Genomic DNA, 17,739 nt, shown 5'->3' with positions numbered 1-17,739 from the left:
TGATATGTTTTAGAAATTGCAACAAAATGCTTTGCTTTATCTGTAATTGGGCTGTTTTCCACAGCAGGCTTTAGATCCTCCCGTTTTGATTTTGTGTGTGTGTGCTTCCTGCCAACATCTGTTTGTCTATTGATATATCTTCTGGTTCACCTTCACCCTTGCTCTGTCAATTGCTGCCTTTTCGTTCCCTATCTCCTGATTGTCTTGATAAACTTAATTTTGGTAAGGATGAACCTCATCCTAAAGTGCCTGTCACAAATTGTGGCAACTGACGTATGCGTTGCATTGCCTGTTGTTGTTGTTTAGTCGTTTAGTCGTGTCCGACTCTTCGTGACCCCATGGAGGTGCCAAAGACATTACATTATTTTAGAACCTTATGGTCACTGTTTATCAGGGTTCCTTTCTACATTCTTTGGTGACATTGTGATGGCAGCTCTGCTCTTAGGGTAACAGTCTGCTCTGTGATGACCTTTACCAGCAGAGAAGAGAACTGTGTGTGTCCTCTCTTGAGGAAAAAGTCAGCATCTGTAGCTGGGAGGCTGTGGGTATGTCTGTGAGAGGTGTAATGCTATTAAGAAACACATTGCATATCAAGGTGAAAAAGCAGTATTGACTACTTATTTTGTTATTGTTCTTTCGTTATCTCCTGACAAACTTAATGTAGCATGATAGCAACTTTGCAGTATAATGCGTGGTATTCAACTGAGTTTTACTCAGAATAGACACATTAAAATTAATCAGCATGTCTAAATTGGGTCCATTAATAGCAATGGGTTTACTCCGAATAAAACTTACATACCACTCATGACAAGCTGCAGTTAGTCCAAAACAGAAAGCCTCTGAACCCCTCCTCAGGATGATTTCCAATTTATCTTAATTTCAGTAATTTGTAATACTACTTGTGATTTTTACCACATTTGACTATGATTTCTTTTAAGTTCAAGCGGTCTTTGTTGTAAATGGATTGATTGAGATCCATATGTATGATGCTTCATGAACTACTTTAGCTGGATGGCAAGTACCTGACCAAGGAGAGTTGTATTTGGTTATGTTTATGGTTATGTAGGCAGAATACAGCAGGTTCCCTAGCTTACAACTATGATTTTAAAAGTTTCTATGTTAAAAAATAAATAAATCCATGTGGAATTGACACCTGTGGACGTCTGTGCTTTACACATTATTCTGGGATATGCCCTAAAGTTGTGTTGAGTGCTGGCCAGATCTGCTCAGCTCCTCAACCATTCTCTTCTGCATGAAATGGAGTAGAATACACCAAATGCTCTGATCGTGTGTGTACATTTCAGGGGAAAGTGAGCATAGGTGGAAAAGTCACTTTAAAAAAAACTTGCCCAAGGTTCATTGAGGAACCATTTCATAATTTCTTGGGTTCTCTGGAGCACACTTTGAAAACTGCTAGGAAAGGAGGATGTAGCTGGTACAGGATTTGTAGAGCCACTTCCATACGGCAAATATGCTTTGCGTGGAAGGGGAGATGCTGGTGTAACAACTGCTGTATCATATACCCACTTAATGCAGAGTGGGGGTGGGAAAATGTACCACTTGGAAAATCCCCCAAACAGTGCAAAAATAGCAGGAGCACAAACAAGGCGCACCAATTGGGGAAATGTGCCAGCAATGCCGCCTACACAAAGAGGGAGTGAATGAACTCGCAGTGATGAGGACATTTTCCGGAACACCTCCCTGTAACGCACACAATGATGCCACAGTGCCCCTGCTCCATGATCCCCAATGGAACAGACAAAAATATCCCTGCTGCTCCCAGTCCCCAGGCATATGTACCAATAGGGATTTGAATCTTCTTAGGCTGCTCAAGCACTGTTTTTGAGCACTGAACGTAAAGAGAGGGCAGAAGAAGCCACGCAACACATCAGCAACATAGCTTCCTGGGCTACTAATCATGAGCCCATCATACCTTCTCACCTGCTGAGGCCAGCCAAATTCAGCTCTTCCTAGCATGTGGCGGGGGGGGGGGGAGATCCCCATCCAGCATGTGGCAAAATCATAGCCTTTATTCCACACTATCTAGGGTGTAATGGATTCTGAAAAGATATGTGTAGGGTTGTTAACCAGCAGGGCATCTGTGTCTTGGGCCTTCAGACAGCAGAGTAACAGGCACCAGTTCTTTGCTGCCTGTTGCATACCTATCTGTCTTAAAGCTTTCCTAGGTGCTGGTTCCTGTCTAGGGTCAGTAAGGTTGTCATTGTCCATGGCAGAACAGGCAGGAGGCATTCTGGTCACTGCTGATCATGGGGTGGGCCTTCCTTGTGATCTATGTGGAGCTGGGTGTGGCCTGTGGAGAGGAAAGGGAAGAGATTGAAAGGGCATCTAGTAATACTCAGTACCTGGAATAAATAGACCTTGAACCCAGTGCCTTAAACTCCCATGGTTCTAGGCGCATTAAGCAGTTTCTGAGCTCGGAGCAGTACTGCGCCTATGATTTCAGATTAAAACTGCAGAGTGGAAGGAAAGAGGGACCTTTTTCTGCCTCCCTACTTCTAGCTATTGTCTGAAGACTGGAAAAAAGACTAGACCATGTGAAAAATGAACACTATATTTTAGCTGCAATTCATTCACTTGCTGGTTTTTTTTTGTTATAAAAAGCGCGCCTAGACATTCTGTTGTTGCACCCATAACCTAGGTTTAAGGTGCCATTTAGCTCCTAGCTTTCATATATCAGTTTCTAACACTGCTGAACCTGCATGCACAGCCATCCCCACCCACCCACTGCCCCCCACACATGGGGGAAGTGGAGAGTGCCCTGGCTTCTGAGTTGGTGGTTGCAATTGAACTCTAGCTGTTCAGAAACAACTGATATAGCTGTGATTCCTGAATAGTTCCTCCAACACTGGCAGTAATGCAAGGCACCAGGGCTGTGAACTTGCAAAGCAAAAGTACTCCAAAGTGTTTGACCAGCTACAGTTGGATTGGAGGGCTTGGCCTTTGCCAACAGAGATCTTACCTGCATGTGGAGATGATTGTTTCTTCTGTGTGGGATACTCTTCTCCCTATTATTTGAGGTAAAGTATTAAAACCATAAAGCAGGTCGAGGCAGACAGCTACAGCAGCTATATTTTGCATTGTCTATATTGCCTTTCTTTTTTTACTTACTTGTATGGGGTTCTCTGTCTGTGCACCCCAACTGTCAGATTAGAGGGTGTTTGTGGCTGGAGTTCCAAGGCAAGGTGTCAGGGCTCTTGGCAGAGAAGTGTTACTAATGTAGTCAGGTTTTCACATATGTTTTGGACATGCTCCACCTGCAAAGTCATGGTTTTTGCTTGTACTCGCAATAAAATGTTGTTCACATGGATTGTTGTACACAAGCTATGTAGGGGTATAGGCTGAGTACTGGGTAGGATGCTGTCCTTGAAACTTCAACCAGAGTTGTGGGTTCACTTCTTTTTTTTCTTTTTTTTTGAAAGTAATATTTATTAGTTTTCCAGCAATTTAAACACTACAAACAACAAAGATAAATAAAACATAACACAAACACATTAAACAAAACAAAACAAAAACAGTTTAAAACACATCGAACAATTTCAATATCTTATCTTTCATTCACTTATTTCAACGACCTCCTCACACCTCCCTTTTTGTATTCCACTTCTGTTAATTGTTTCAGCAATTCCTTTCCATCTTCCTCTGTTTTCTATCCTATAATTATCTTAACACATTCTAACCTTATTTTTTCCTTTAATACTCTATTAATCTGTTTATATTTGATTCCTTATAACATTTCTACTGAAGCCATATAACTTCATTCTAACATTTTTCTAACATTAATTAATTTTACAGTATTTCTGTAAATAGTCTTTAAACTTTTTCCAATCTTCTTCCACCGACTCTTCTCCCTGGTCTCGGATCCTGCCAGTCATTTCCGCCAGTTCCATATAGTCCATCAACTTCATCTGCCATTCTTCCCGGGTGGGTAAATCTTGTGTCTTCCAATACTTCACAATAAGTATTCTTGCTGCTGTTGTTGCATACATAAAAAAAGTTCTATCCTCTTTTGGCACCAATTGGCCGACCATGCCCAGGAGGAAGGCCTCTGGTTTCTTCAGGAAGGTATATTTGCATACCTTTTTCATTTCGTTATAAATCATCTCCCAGAATGTCTTAATCCTTGGGCATGTCCACCAAAGGTGAAAGAATGTACCTTCAGTCTCATTACATCAGAGTTGTGGGTTTACTTCAGCACTAGCTAATATTGTCTTCGTGGTCAAAGAGTAAGTTCTGAAGTTTCATTTTCATTTCACATTTGTACCCTGCTTTTCCTTCCAGAAAGAAGCCCAAAGTAACTGACAATTTGCCGCAGCACAATCAGTGCAAAAATATCAAAATTACCAGTAGTATGAACACAACAAAACAGATAACTAAACTATAAAGCTGCCTAATACTGTGCCAAAGTCATATTGATAAATCAGCCAGTAAGTTCCAAAGGAGCCTGTCAATGACCTTAGTTTGGGCCAATATCACTGCAGTACTTAACAGCAACCGCTGATGTCTTGTATATATGATGAAACAACCTGCAGAAAGAGGATGTGATGTAGTAGATGCCTTTCAAAGATTCTGAGATGGTACCTACTTCACTCTAGTCTTAAATTTAACTCATTTCAGGTTTCCAGTAGAGTAGCTGTGCTTATTGCAGCAAGATCAATAAAAAGTTTTGTGGCACCTTAAAAGATTAGCAATTTTTGTTATGGTGCAATGCTTTATCAGATGCATGAACTGGATTATAGTTCATAATAAAACGTTATTCTTCAAGGTGTGGCGCACAAGGCTTATTTATTATGCATATTTATGGCCTGGCCTTCATAATTGTAGATCTCAGGGTTGGACATAATACAAATTGCATATCCCAAATTACTTAACTCAAACTAAAAATAATCAAAATCACCCATCATCAATAAAAAATAAGAGCAAGTAAAATAAATGTTAAAACTGTAAAGATCCTGAGAACTCCAGGTTGTTAACACAGAAAATTTAAAACTAGTTAATTGTGAGGAACAGAAGATACCTGGATGCTTCTCCTTCACGCTAGTTCATCTTGCACAGTATATTTTTAGATGAACATCTACAAATGTTAAGCGTAAATTCATAAAGTACGTATTTAGAAAACATCCATGATACAGATAGAAATTTAAGGGAGCTGTGCAGTTCTCTTGAGTATATAATTGAATATATATACTTAACTTCAAACCTGTTTGTGATCTGTCTGAAGGATGGAATCCATTTACGGGATTCAACTGCTGAGTCACGTCAGCGGAAGCCCTGCTTACATGACAGGATTTCCCTGCCCTCCTCCTCCCCCACCATGTCCCTGAATTTGGCCCTGGGGGATTGAAAGATTCACATGGGGGAGGAGAGGAGGGATTGTTTCATAGGACAAACTGATGCTTGCACAGAAGGAAATACTGTAATAGTGCAACGTTCAATGTATTGCTACCCTGCTATTCTGCTTGTAATGTATGCAAGAGACAGGGAAGAATTTGCTTCCATTTCTGGGAACAAGTGGCTTCCTTCCACTCTACTCAGAAGGGTTGTCTTCAGCATGTATATCATCCTGGGGTTACTCTGTGGTCTTTTTATGTACAGTGGTGCCTCGCAAGACGAAATTAATCCGTTCCACGAGTCTCTTCGTCTTGCGGTTTTTTCGTCTTGCGAAGCACGGCTATTAGCGGCTTAGCGGCTATTAACGGCTTAGCGGCTTTAAGAAAAAGGAAACAAACTCGCAAGACGTTTCGTCTTGCGAAGCAAGCCCAAAGGGAAATTCATCTTGCGAAGCACCTCAAAAAACGGAAAACTCTTTCGTCTAGTGAGTTTTTCGTCTTGCAAGGCATTCGTCTTGCGGGGCACCACTGTACTGTGATCCACTGCTTGGCTCTGCTGTAGTGTTCCCAGAGTACCATATTTTCCCATGTATAAGACGCCCCCTATTTTTTTGAACCCAAAATTCAGAAAATGAAACCCTAAAATAGAAGTGAAAATCTGGATGATTGGCGGTGGCAAGTTGTTGATCTTTTTCAAGACGATTGCCCTCAGAGTTTCCAGCATGAGGTGCATGCAGTGCACCGTGGTGCAGAAGCAAAGGCAGTGACTGGGGCATCACACACTCCCCCTCGGTGGCAGCTGCTCCCTGCTCCCAAGCAGGATGCCAAAGAAGAGCCAGGGGAAGGCAGCGGCCGCTCTGCGTCGGGCCATGCCATCGAGAGCAAACTGAGCTGGGGGCAAGGTGGGAGGGGAAGAGGGAAAAAAGGAAAGAAGGGCAGGCAGAGGTAGCTGAGGCAGCTCTCAGCGGCGGTGGTGGCAGCTGCTCTTGATCCATTGGTCGAGCCAGTGGGGGCTTCAGGAGGCGAGCCAGTCGTCAGCATGCAGCCCGGAGGGGGGAGAAAGGGGGGACAGCAGCAGGAGGGACCGCCTCAGCCCGCCCAATCCAAAATCCCAGACATATGCTTAAATATTTTAAAAATTCCCCCAGATGCCCATGTTCCGTGTACAAGCCGACCCCCAATTTTTTACTTATTTTTTAAAGCAAAACCCCTCATCTTATACATGGGAAAATACGGTATTTCACAGGTAGGAATGTAGAGCATTTCATCTTTTCCACTACTGTATTGGGGATGTCATGCATCCTCTTCTGTTCACATGCTGGGTTCTTAGCTCTATCCTTTCATCTTGGAGCTTGTTGATATTAGCTGGAGAAAGTAGCTGATAAGATTGCTTCCCAACGTCTTTCCCTTAGCTTTATAGGTGGGGCATAGAGCCTACAAATACACAAGCACAGAAACCTTAAATAGAAAGTGTGTTAGAGTGCCTTTATTGGGCCCAACTAAAAATCTCTATATTATGCTTTTTGTTAGTATGTCTTTCTATAGCTATTATGCATCGTGTAAGCACTTCTGTCACATAGAGCCAGGCACAATTGACTGCATGTTGGAACAAAATAGCTTGCTTCCCATCCCACCGTACCTGTCTGCAGCTGATTCCTTGTGGGCCTGCTCAGCAGCTATTAAAGCACTTTATATAAGCAGTAGCATATGGTTCTGTTTACCAAAGTGTTTTCTCCTACTTTGTACTATTTCCCTCATTGATTTTCTTGTTTGAGATAATGGGAACTAGTTTTACATGAAAGGTATTGGTTACGATGGCAAGAGTTTTGATGGAACTCGGTTATTTTTGCTGGAAGTTGTATAATAATTTAAAGATGCTGCTTCTAAGCTGTAGGCCTAGATTTACAGCTTCACTTTAGAGAAATCCTGGATTTGGCTGTTGAGCATGGTTCTATCTTAACTAAAGCTAATTAATGCCTCAGACGAAAATTTTGTCAGCTGGGAGAAAATCTATTATGTTGAATGCTGTTCATGCTGTGTTCTTGCATTTAAACAGTTTTAATTGTCCTGGGCACCAATCCAAACCTTGGGTACATTCAGAGAGCCAGAAAATCACTTTCAGTGGCCGGAGAATTTCTCTTCCCCCAATTACAATCTAGGTCTGCACCCCTTCTTTCTCTCTTATTGCCCCTGCAACTTCTTTTGGTTGTGGTGGCTTGATCCGCACTACCCAAAAATTCCTGTTTTAGATGGCAGCACAATTAATTCATGCTCCCACCTTTTCTGTCAAAGAGGAACCATCCTTCTGAGGAATAGTTGGTCTTTTTTGCTGGAGTAGGAATGTTCTGGAATACATCACTAACAGATAGTACAGACAATTTAAGGCCCAAACACTTCTCATTGCTAGGCAGTCCAGTAATCAATCAAATTTCTATAATTGAAAAACAATGTGCAACCGTATTATATAAACACTGAAGTCACTTATCTCCCCCCACCCCCGCAACATTCAACCATAGAAGGAGAATAGTCTAGATGTCAGGTCAGAATTTATATACCTCAGTCTAGAACAGAGCAGGGTGTTCAGTTCAATCTGTAAGTTTCATATTGTCTGCTAATTGCTAATGAATTTTGCAAACCACCATTCCCTGTACCTGAAGAAGGTTCTGAAACCTGATTGCTCTCAGATAATGGTAACTTGCTAGGCTAGATCCCAGCATAAGACCCAGAGCTTCTCAGTTCACTACTTTGTGTATGGTCTTACGTATACCCCCAAACCTATGGAGCACTGATACTCCAGGCTCTATTCTCAAAACTTAAACATAATTATTTCAATTTCTTTTTAAACAGTAGTGGGGAAATAAGCATTACTGGACAGTTTAACTTGTTGACTTTTTGTGAAAACTGTGTTTATCCATCCAACTGTGTGTATCCATTTACCCAAATGTATTATTCCCAAAACAAGGTTGTGGTACAAGCAATAGATAAACCTTTTATGTGACTTTTTGCCACTTGCTTAATAAAGATACAGTGGTGCCCCGCAAGACGAATGCCTCGCAAGACGAAAAACTCGCTAGACGGAAGAGTTTTCTGTCTTTTGAGGTGCTTCGCAAGACGAATTTCCCTATGGGCTTGCTTCGCAAGACGAAACGTCTTGCGAGTTCTTGCGAGTTTTTCCCCTCCCCCCCCTTTTTCTAAGCCGCTAAGCCGCTAATAGCCGTGCTTCGCAAGACGAAAAAACCGCAAGACGAAGAGACTCGCGGAACGGATTAATTTCATCTTGCGAGGCACCACTGTACTTTGCTGTGTGGTTAATGCAGTGGTACAGATCCTTCAGGTTACAGGCTCCACTAACCCAGAAATAGTACCTCGGGTTAAGAACTTTGCTTCAGGATGAGAACAGAAATCATGCGGCGGTGGCAGCGGGAGGCCCCATTAGCTAAAGTGGTGCTTCAGGTTAAGAACAGCTTCAGGTTAAGAACAGACCTCCAGAATGAATTAAGTACTTAACCCGAGGTACCACTGTACTTGTAATCCATTTTGGATGAAATGCATGACAGTTGCTGTAAGATACTAAATAGGATATGGCTGAGAAAAAGGAGCTCTGATGTGGTTGGCCCAGCAGAAGCTCCTTGGTAATAATGCTGGGTGTACATCCAAGTTTCCTTCCTGGACTTGAGGCTTGATGTTTGTACAAGCTTTTCATACAGCAGGAATTGACAGTTTCATGCCTTTTGTGGGGACGGGGATTTTAGTAGTATTTGTATATGTGAAAGTTAAACAAGATAACTTGAAGGGTAGGTTTAATAAGGTCTTCCAAAAGCAGTCTATTGTTGAGAGTTACAGTTAAATCATGCCTATGCACTAAAGTAGCTAAAAACAAATAGACACATATGCCAGCGTGCATATTATTACAACCTTTAATATGTATCAATGGGATCCTTTCATTCTTTATTTTATTTTTTCTGACATTGGTATGGAAAAATATGCTGGCAATAGGTTTTGGGGCTTCCCGCCACTTAGAATCATAGAATCATAGAGTTGGAAGAGACCACAAGGGCCATCGAGTCCAACCCCCTACCAAGCAGGAAACACCATCAGAGCACTCCTGACATATGGTTCTCAAGCCTCTGCTTAAAGACCTCCAAAGAAGGAGACTCCACCACACTCCTTAGCAGCAAATTCCACTGTCGAACAGCTCTTACTGTCAGGAAGTTCTTCCTAATGTTTAGGTGGAATCTTCTTTTTTGTAGTATGGAGCCATTGCTCCGTGTCCGCTTCTCTGGAGCAGCAGAAAACAACCTTTCTCCCTCCTCTATGTGACATCCTTTTATATATTTGAACATGGCTATCATATCAGGATGGGACGCAGGTGGCGCTGTGGGTTAAAGCCTCAGCGCCTAGGACTTGCCGATCGAAAGGTCGGCGGTTTGAATCCCTGCGGCGGGGTGCGCTCCCGCTGCTCGGTCCCAGCGCCTGCCAACCTAGCAGTTCGAAAGCACCTCCGGGTGCAAGTAGATAAATAGGGACCGCTTACCAGCGGGAAGGTAAACGGCGTTTCCGTGTGCGGCTCTGGCCAGAGCAGCGATGTCACGCTGGCCACGTGACCCGGAAGTGTCTCCGGACAGCGCTGGCCCCTGGCCTCTTAAGTGAGATGGGCGCACAACCCCAGAGTCTGTCAAGACTGGCCCGTACGGGCAGGGGTACCTTTACCTTTACCTTTATCATATCAGGGACGCAGGTGGCGCTGTGGGTTAAAGCCTCAGCGCCTAGGACTTGCCGATCGAAAGGTCGGCGGTTCGAATCCCTGCGGCGGGGTGCGCTCCCGCTACTCGGTCCCAGCGCCTGCCAACCTAGCAGTTCGAAAGCACCTCCGGGTGCAAGTAGATAAATAGGGACCGCTTACCAGCGGGAAGGTAAACGGCGTTTCCGTGTGCGGCTCTGGCTCGCCAGATGCAGCTTTGTCACGCTGGCCATGTGACCCGGAAGTGTCTCCGGACAGCGCTGGCCCCTGGCCTCTTGAGTGAGATGGGCGCACAACCCCAGAGTCTGTCAAGACTGGCCCGTACGGGCAGGGGTACCTTTACCTTTACCTTTTTATCATATCACCCCTTAACCTCCTCTTCTCCAGGCTAAACATGCCCAGCTCCCTTAGCCGTTCCTCATAAGGCATCGTTTCCAGGCCTTTGACCATTTTGGTTGCCTTCCTCTGGACACGTTCCAGTTTGTCAGTGTCCTTGAATTGTGGTGCCCAGAACTGGACACAGTACTCCAGGTGAGGTCTGACCAGAGCAGAATACAGTGGCACTATTACTTCCCTTGATCTAAATGCAATACTCCTATTGATGCAGCCCAGAATTGCATTGGCTTTTTTAGCTGCCGCGTCACACTGTTGGCTCATGTCAAGTTTAACTTGATAGTGCAGCATCATAAAACTTTTAACAGTAAGACATACTGATGAGATTGGCAGGGCATGCATTTGGTTACCTGATTGTGGGTGCACACACCCAGGTAGTAAAGCTTATTGACCTCAGTGGACCTTGCTTTTAACATGTGTAGAATTTTGCTTTTAGGGCAGGAAATAAAGCTGTTTTTAAGTTAATTCTTGCTAGTTAGCTTTGACAGTTGGACTTGTTTTCTTAGGAAGGATCGATTTCCCATTTTTGAGCTATGCAGCCTGATCCGATGTACACTATGCATTCTTGGAAATAAGTGCTGCTAAGCTCCTGCCCACCTAGCAGTTCAAAAGCACGTCAAGTGCAAGTAGATAAATAGGTACCACTGTGGCGGGAAGGTAAACGGCGTTTCCGTGCGCTGCTCTGGTTCGCCAGAAGCGGCTTAGTCATGCTGGCCACATGACCCGGAAGCTGTCTGCAGACAAACGGCGGCTCCCTTGGCCAGTAAAGCGAGATAAACGCCGCAACCCCAGAGTTGTCTGCGACTGGACCTAATGATCAGGGTTACCTTTACCTTTTCCTTTAAGTTCAATAAAAGCATTTATAAAGGCCTTTAATGTGTTCAGACCACTTCACATACACAGTAGGTGAATATTGTTGGGAGCTGAGACTGGTGGCTAGTTTAGTCCATGGCTGATGTGATTTTTTTTTAAAAAAAATTATTATATTGTTACACAGTCTCTACACCAACTTCTTTTGCCTTGTAAGTATAGGATGTAATTGGAATTGTACAGCTTATACTGTACTCCAAAAGAGCCGTACTAGATCAGACCAAAAGTTCCATCCAGTCCCAGTGTTCTGTTTCTCTCAGTATCCCACCAAATGCTTCTGGAAAACACATCACAGGCTTGAAGGGCAATAGTCCTCCCATGCTACTGGCCCCCATTCAACATCTGTTTTTCAGTAGCATGCAACCTTTGAAAATGAAGGTTTGACTTAGCTATTTGGTTGCCAGCTTCTATGCTTTTTCTAGCTCTGTGGTACCCTTTTGAGATGAGATGACCAGAACAGTAAGCTTTATTTCAAATCTAGCTGCACTGTAAAGGTAAAGGTAAAGGTACCCCTGCCCGTACGGGCCAGTCTTGACAGACTCTGGGGTTGTGCGCCCATCTCACTTAAGAGGCCAGGGGCCAGCGCTGTCCGGAGACACTTCCGGGTCACGTGGCCAGCGTGACATCGCTGCTCTGGCCAGAGCCAGAGCCAGAGCTGCACACGGAAATGCCGTTTACCTTCCCGCTGGTAAGAGGTCCCTATTTATCTACTTGCACCCGGAGGTGCTTTCGAACTGCTAGGTTGGCAGGCGCTGGGACCGAGCAGCGGGAGCGCACCCCGCCGCAGGGATTCGAACCGCCGACCTTTCGATCGGCAAGTCCTAGGCGCTGAGGCTTTAACCCACAGCGCCACCTGCGTCCCTGTAGAGTTGTATAAAGGGCATTATGATACTGGCAGTTTTATTTTCAGCCTCTTTTCTAATAATTTCTATCTTTTTCATTGCCACCACACGCTGTCGACATTTTCAAATTCTTGATCCATCTTAGCCAGACCCTAATGTGTATCACCACATAACTACTTACAGGAACCTTGCATGCCATTTTGTTGCTTGCAAATCTTGTTTGGATATATCTTTTATTGGTGTCGTCCAATTTGGAGTTATCAGCAAACTGGACCATTTCACTGCTCATCCTGACACTGATCACTTCTTATTTTATATTTGTACAATTAAAATATTTTTAAAGGAAATAACTGTCTATATAGAGTCACCTTTCCATGGGAACACAAACTGAAACTACCAGCTCTGTGTGAATTCACAACTCCCATCTTAACACAGCTCACATAGGTACAGTGGTACCTCGCAAGACGAATGCCTCGTAAGACGAAAATCTCGCAAAATGAAAGAGTTTTTCGTTTTTTGTGTTGCTTCGCAAGACGAATTTCCCTATGGGTTTGCTTCGCAAGACGAAAACGTCTTGCAAGTTTGTTTCCTTTGTCTTGCAAGTTTGTTTCCTTTTTCTTAAAACTGTGCATTCACTTCGAGGAGCAACTCATAGCACGCGGTGTGGTAGCTTTTTTGAGGTTTTTGAAGACTTTGGTGATTTTTGAAGCTTTTCCAAAGTCCGTGCTTCGCAAGACGAAAAAATCGCAAGACGAAAAAACTTGCGGAACGAATTAATTTCGTCTTGCGAGGCACCACTGTAGTCTGTTTATTTGAGCAGTTTAACACAAACCAGTGAACAGTACATCATCAGGACTCTCATTTTGCCCATCACTCTGGTATGCGATCAGGCTGCAGACAAGCTATAGATGCTTTCAATCCACTCGCAGATGACAGTGCTTGTTTGACAGATTCAAGGCAGCAAGAAATTTTGTGGTAAGTGTGTCTGTTGATAAAGTTTGTCCAAAGAGCTTCTCTCACCCAGACTGTTAATGAGGACAGGCCTGTTCAGGCTTTGGAAAGTCTCAAAGAAAATTCCATAATATTTTTATTTGTTGTCAAATGCAAGGGTCCACAAATCTGTGCACCAGAACCTGTGGTGTGCATGATACCCCTCCCTTCAGATCCATGTTCACATTCTTTGTTGTGCACCTCCCGTTTTCACCTTGTTTTCCAGTTTGTCTGCTGCTGATATATACTCATATATCAGTTGCTTCCACCACCACCTCTTTCTAGCACCTCTTGTTGCTAGCCAGTGCGTGTGAGCAGCTTCTCTCTCAACACATCTCCTACACCTTCCAGTCATACCCAATTGGAGAGGAGATATCTGCAAGATAGGCAATGATAATTGTTGCACAGAGCATCAGCTTGTGATGGAAAGAGAGGAGGTAGTGGCTCACATGATCAGTCCACTTGTTGCGCAGGCAGAAGGGTAAGGAGGCAGGGCTGGAGATTTTCCATGTGCTGTGGAGAGAATTTCCCAAGTGTAGCATGACATGGACTGTCCTCAGCACTCTCCTCCTGAGCTGGTGAGGGGGAGAGGAAAGGGTTGTCTTTGATTTTAGCATTGTGCTTCAGAGACTACTTTGAAATTCAATGTTGTGTCAAAGACACCCCTGTGGGCATGATCCTATCAAGGCCAGCCAATTTTTTTGCAGCTCTGTGAAATGTTACTCATTACTTTTTCTAACTGAACTGTTACAGGCACAGTACAGTGGTACTTCGAGTTAAGAACCTAATTCGTTCTGGAGGTCCATTCTTAGCCTGAAACTGTTCTTAACCTGAGGTACCACTTTAGCTAATGGGGCCTCCCACTGCCGCTGTGCTGCTGCTGCACGATTTCTGTTCTCATCCTGAAGCAAAGTTCTTAACCCGAGGTACTATTTCTGGGTTGGCAGAGTCTGTAACCTGAAGCATCTGTAACCTGAAGCGTCTGTAACCCGAGGTACCGCTGTAGTTCTATAGTACTACTACTTTAGCATGGCCATGCAGAGGAGTTTGGAAGGTGATCTTCCATTTTAGATTAGCTGGAGTTTGTCATGATGTTTGAACCCAGGGGAGTGCATGAGTACAAGGCTTGCTGTGGTTCCTTCTCACAAAGCTAAGCCATGATTTAGTGTTGCGTGTAAACACAGCCATTGTGGTGGTTATGGGGTCACCCACTTCTTTTCTGGTGATAGTAAACTTGTATGGAAGCAGATAGAAGCTGACCTCATGGTTTGACTTTTAGCTGCAGCTCATTGTCTCCACTGTTGGGCAAAGGCCCACTAGTTGAATAATTTAGAGAGCTTTGAATCTTTCTGTCATACCTTATTGGAAAAAGTAAAACATAAAAACAAGACTATTGGAAATGTGCTTAATTCGGATTTTTTTATTAGCAGCATAAGGCCCTATAAGGAGTCATGCATCTTTAAAAGTCATACGGAAACTCTGTCCACCTCTACAAGTGGATGGTGTAGCCCACCTGCCAGCCACTTGATGGCCCTTAGGCGACCCAACTTCAAAGGACAGAACTGGGAGTGCGCTTTGAGTACGCTCCTGATTCTTTCCTTTCTTTCTTTGCAGCCTGCCTTGAACTTAAGCTGGGCTTGAAAAGCAGATTCCTATCAGCTACAACCTCTGTTTTTGACAGGGATTGGTTGCACGTAGCAGTTCCCAATTGAGGCCTTCTTCAGTGGTGGTTCCCCGTTTGTGGAATGGCCTTTCTCATGAGGTGCCTCTGTCTCTCATCATTATTGACTTTCATTTGGTGGGTGAGAGATACAGTGGTGCCTCGCTAGACGAAATTAATCCGTTCCGCGAGTCTCTTCGTCTTGCGGTTTTTTCGTCTTGCGAAGCACGGCTATTAGCGGCTTAGCGCTATTAGCGGCTTAGCGGCTATTAGCGGCTTAGAAAAAGGGGGGAAAGGGGGGGGAGTCGGAAAAACTTGCAAGACATTTTCGTCTTGCGAAGCAAGCCCATAGGTAAATTCGTCTTGCGAAGCACTTCAAAAGATGGAAAACTCTTTCGTCTAGCGAGTTTTTCGTCTTCCGAGGCATTCGTCTTGCGGGGCACCACTGTCCTTGGCTATGGCTACCTTGAAATTAGTAACTGAAATATGTCATTGCATTTAAATGTTCTGAAATTTTTTGTGATGGTTTTTAATCATTTTTCAGTGTTTCAAATACATTTTTTATTTAAATGATATGGTATCTGGTTTGTGGGAGGTGGGTGGGAATTAGGAGATCTGACAGGTGTAGTTTGACCTATGGGCCGGAGGTTACCCACACCCAACCAATTCTAACCTCTTCTAGAACTAGCGTCTCCATAATCAGAGAATGTCCGTTTTAAGATTAATGTTGGCAATCAATTACCTTACTTTGCCAGAGCAGTCCAGCATGCTAGATGATGAATGGTGCTTTACAGGGGCAGCCAATATGGTGCCATCCAGATGTTTTTGGACTCCCAACTCCGATTGGTTCCAAGCAATATAGCCAATAATCCGGGATAATGGTAATTGGCACCTAGCAATATCTGGAGGGCACCACAAATGCCAGCAACCATGTTGACTATGTATAATGTTTTCTCAAGTATATAGGAGACATTTTACTAAGTGCGTCTTCTGACCTTGAAGTCAGAACAGTGATGGTTCAAAACCATGCCTATGTCCTTTGTTTATACAAATTCTCCTGTTCAGCTTCTGCATTACTGTGAAATAGCTAATGGTTATTCACTTGATTTCGGTGTCATTTATGCTGTACCAACCTTTAGCCAGCCACCCAGTTATTACCTTAATGAATATAACCATACAGATCAAGTTGTAATTAGTTGTGGGTTGTTTTTTTGTATGGTCTGAAGGCACATGAGGCCACTACCTTTATAAAGCTAAGCAGGCTTGAGTCTGGTCAGTTCCATAGTGGGAGACCTCCAGTTCCATGATAAAAGATGGAATTTAAATGTAAACAAACAAATAAATAAAATACATCATCATTTAAACTGAGAGTTGAAACTGGGAGTATTTAGATATGTAAGCGTTTACTTCATGTCATAGACCAGGTGAGAGATATTTCAGAAGTCAGCAAGGAATTGCCACTGGCTTACAATGGCACTCGTCACAATAAGTGTTTATCTTTTGATCTGTAGAGTCTGGCCTTGTGGTTACACAATGGCTCAATTTATTTAAAAAGCTAATGCTATTATGGTCTGTAAAGATATTTCATTTAGAATAAATGGGAAGCCAACTACATTACAGATCCCTTGAGGTTTGTTTCTGGCAGTACTAGTAAACCACTACACAAAGCTTTGTTGCATTAGCAATCTCTGTTGTGGAAATCCCATAGTTTCTGAAGTTTTAAGTTTATCAGAGCTTCCTCAAAATATGGTATCTCTAATTATAAATAATTATAATGGCTTTTTTTAATCAGCCCAACTGGCAAAGTTTAATCCAAACTTGTTTTTATAAGTGTCTTCTGATTCTAAAGATGTGGAATCAGAACCCACAGTTTTCTTTCTAAGAATAGACTTGCTTTTATTGGATTTAATTCAATTGATTTTGGGCAGTACACATTATGCTTATTTCTTCTTTTCAGGAAGTTTTATTCTGGTTAATCTCCAGAATACTGCATGCAGATTACCTTGATCCTAAATACGTTTTAACTTCAGTGTGGTAATAATAATTTATTGGTGTTTTACTGATGCAGCAGTGATATGGTCCACTCCGGTTTCCTTATTGGCTGTTTTGGCACATTTTAAATTGGGTTGCAACTTTTCATCTGACAGCTTTAATTTAAGCCACATCACCCATATTAAAATGGTTTGCCAAGTTTGAAACAGAGGGTGGAATTTAACATCACACTGTGGTAAACATCCCATCAGCACAATCATTACAGCTTGTCAGGCTGAACAGCCCCCCCCCCCACTCCAACGCACTGTTCTGGGGGTTTTCTCCGTCCCCCACACCAAACCAGTTCCAGGGGGAGAGGAGAGAGGGGAACCTTGTTGTGCTAGCAGAAGCTCTCCCATAGGGACCCATAGGAAGCAGAACAAAGACTGCATATGAGAATTTGAACATTTGGGACAGGATTCACCTAATGAGCAAAGGAGCCAGGAGAAAAAGTTGCAATCCCGTATTCACCCTTCATGACCTATCTCTGTAATTTCACAAGATGAAGCAAGCTGTTTTCCTGTGCACTGTGCACTCTTCTCCATTGTATTCCAGGCATTCCCTCCATATCAAAGTCTTCAAGTAGGTGTTGTCAGAATATTCACTCAGTTTCTCCATTTGCTTTGGTAAACACTTCTTATCTGGTCTGTGCCTGTATAATAAAAGTTGCATTTGATATTTGTATTTGTTAAACACCATAGAACTAAGGAGACTTCCCCTATAACTCTTGCAGTTCAGAAACTTGTGGGTCTCGCTGAAACTGACTGGAATCCCATTTCTGTTTTTATACTGCTGCTTGAGAAACCTGTGAACAGCAGTAACAGCAGGCAGTGTCATTCTGGCGTATGGTTGCTACTGCAGGTG

General features: G+C 43.3%; 1 protein-coding gene across 4 annotated transcripts in view; it reads left to right on the top strand.

Annotated features, from left to right (window-relative positions):
• Positions 1-17,739, top strand: part of ABL2 (ABL proto-oncogene 2, non-receptor tyrosine kinase) — a gene marked incomplete at its 5' end in the record, with an annotated part of 51,859 nt that overhangs the window by 964 nt on the left and 33,156 nt on the right. The gene's annotated exons all lie outside the window — the stretch shown is intronic.

This window comes from Podarcis cretensis (assembly GCF_951804945.1).
Source record: "Podarcis cretensis genome assembly, chromosome: 6".
Classification (NCBI taxonomy): Eukaryota; Metazoa; Chordata; class Lepidosauria; order Squamata; family Lacertidae; genus Podarcis; species Podarcis cretensis.
This window is presented reverse-complemented; position numbering and strand designations above follow the sequence as displayed.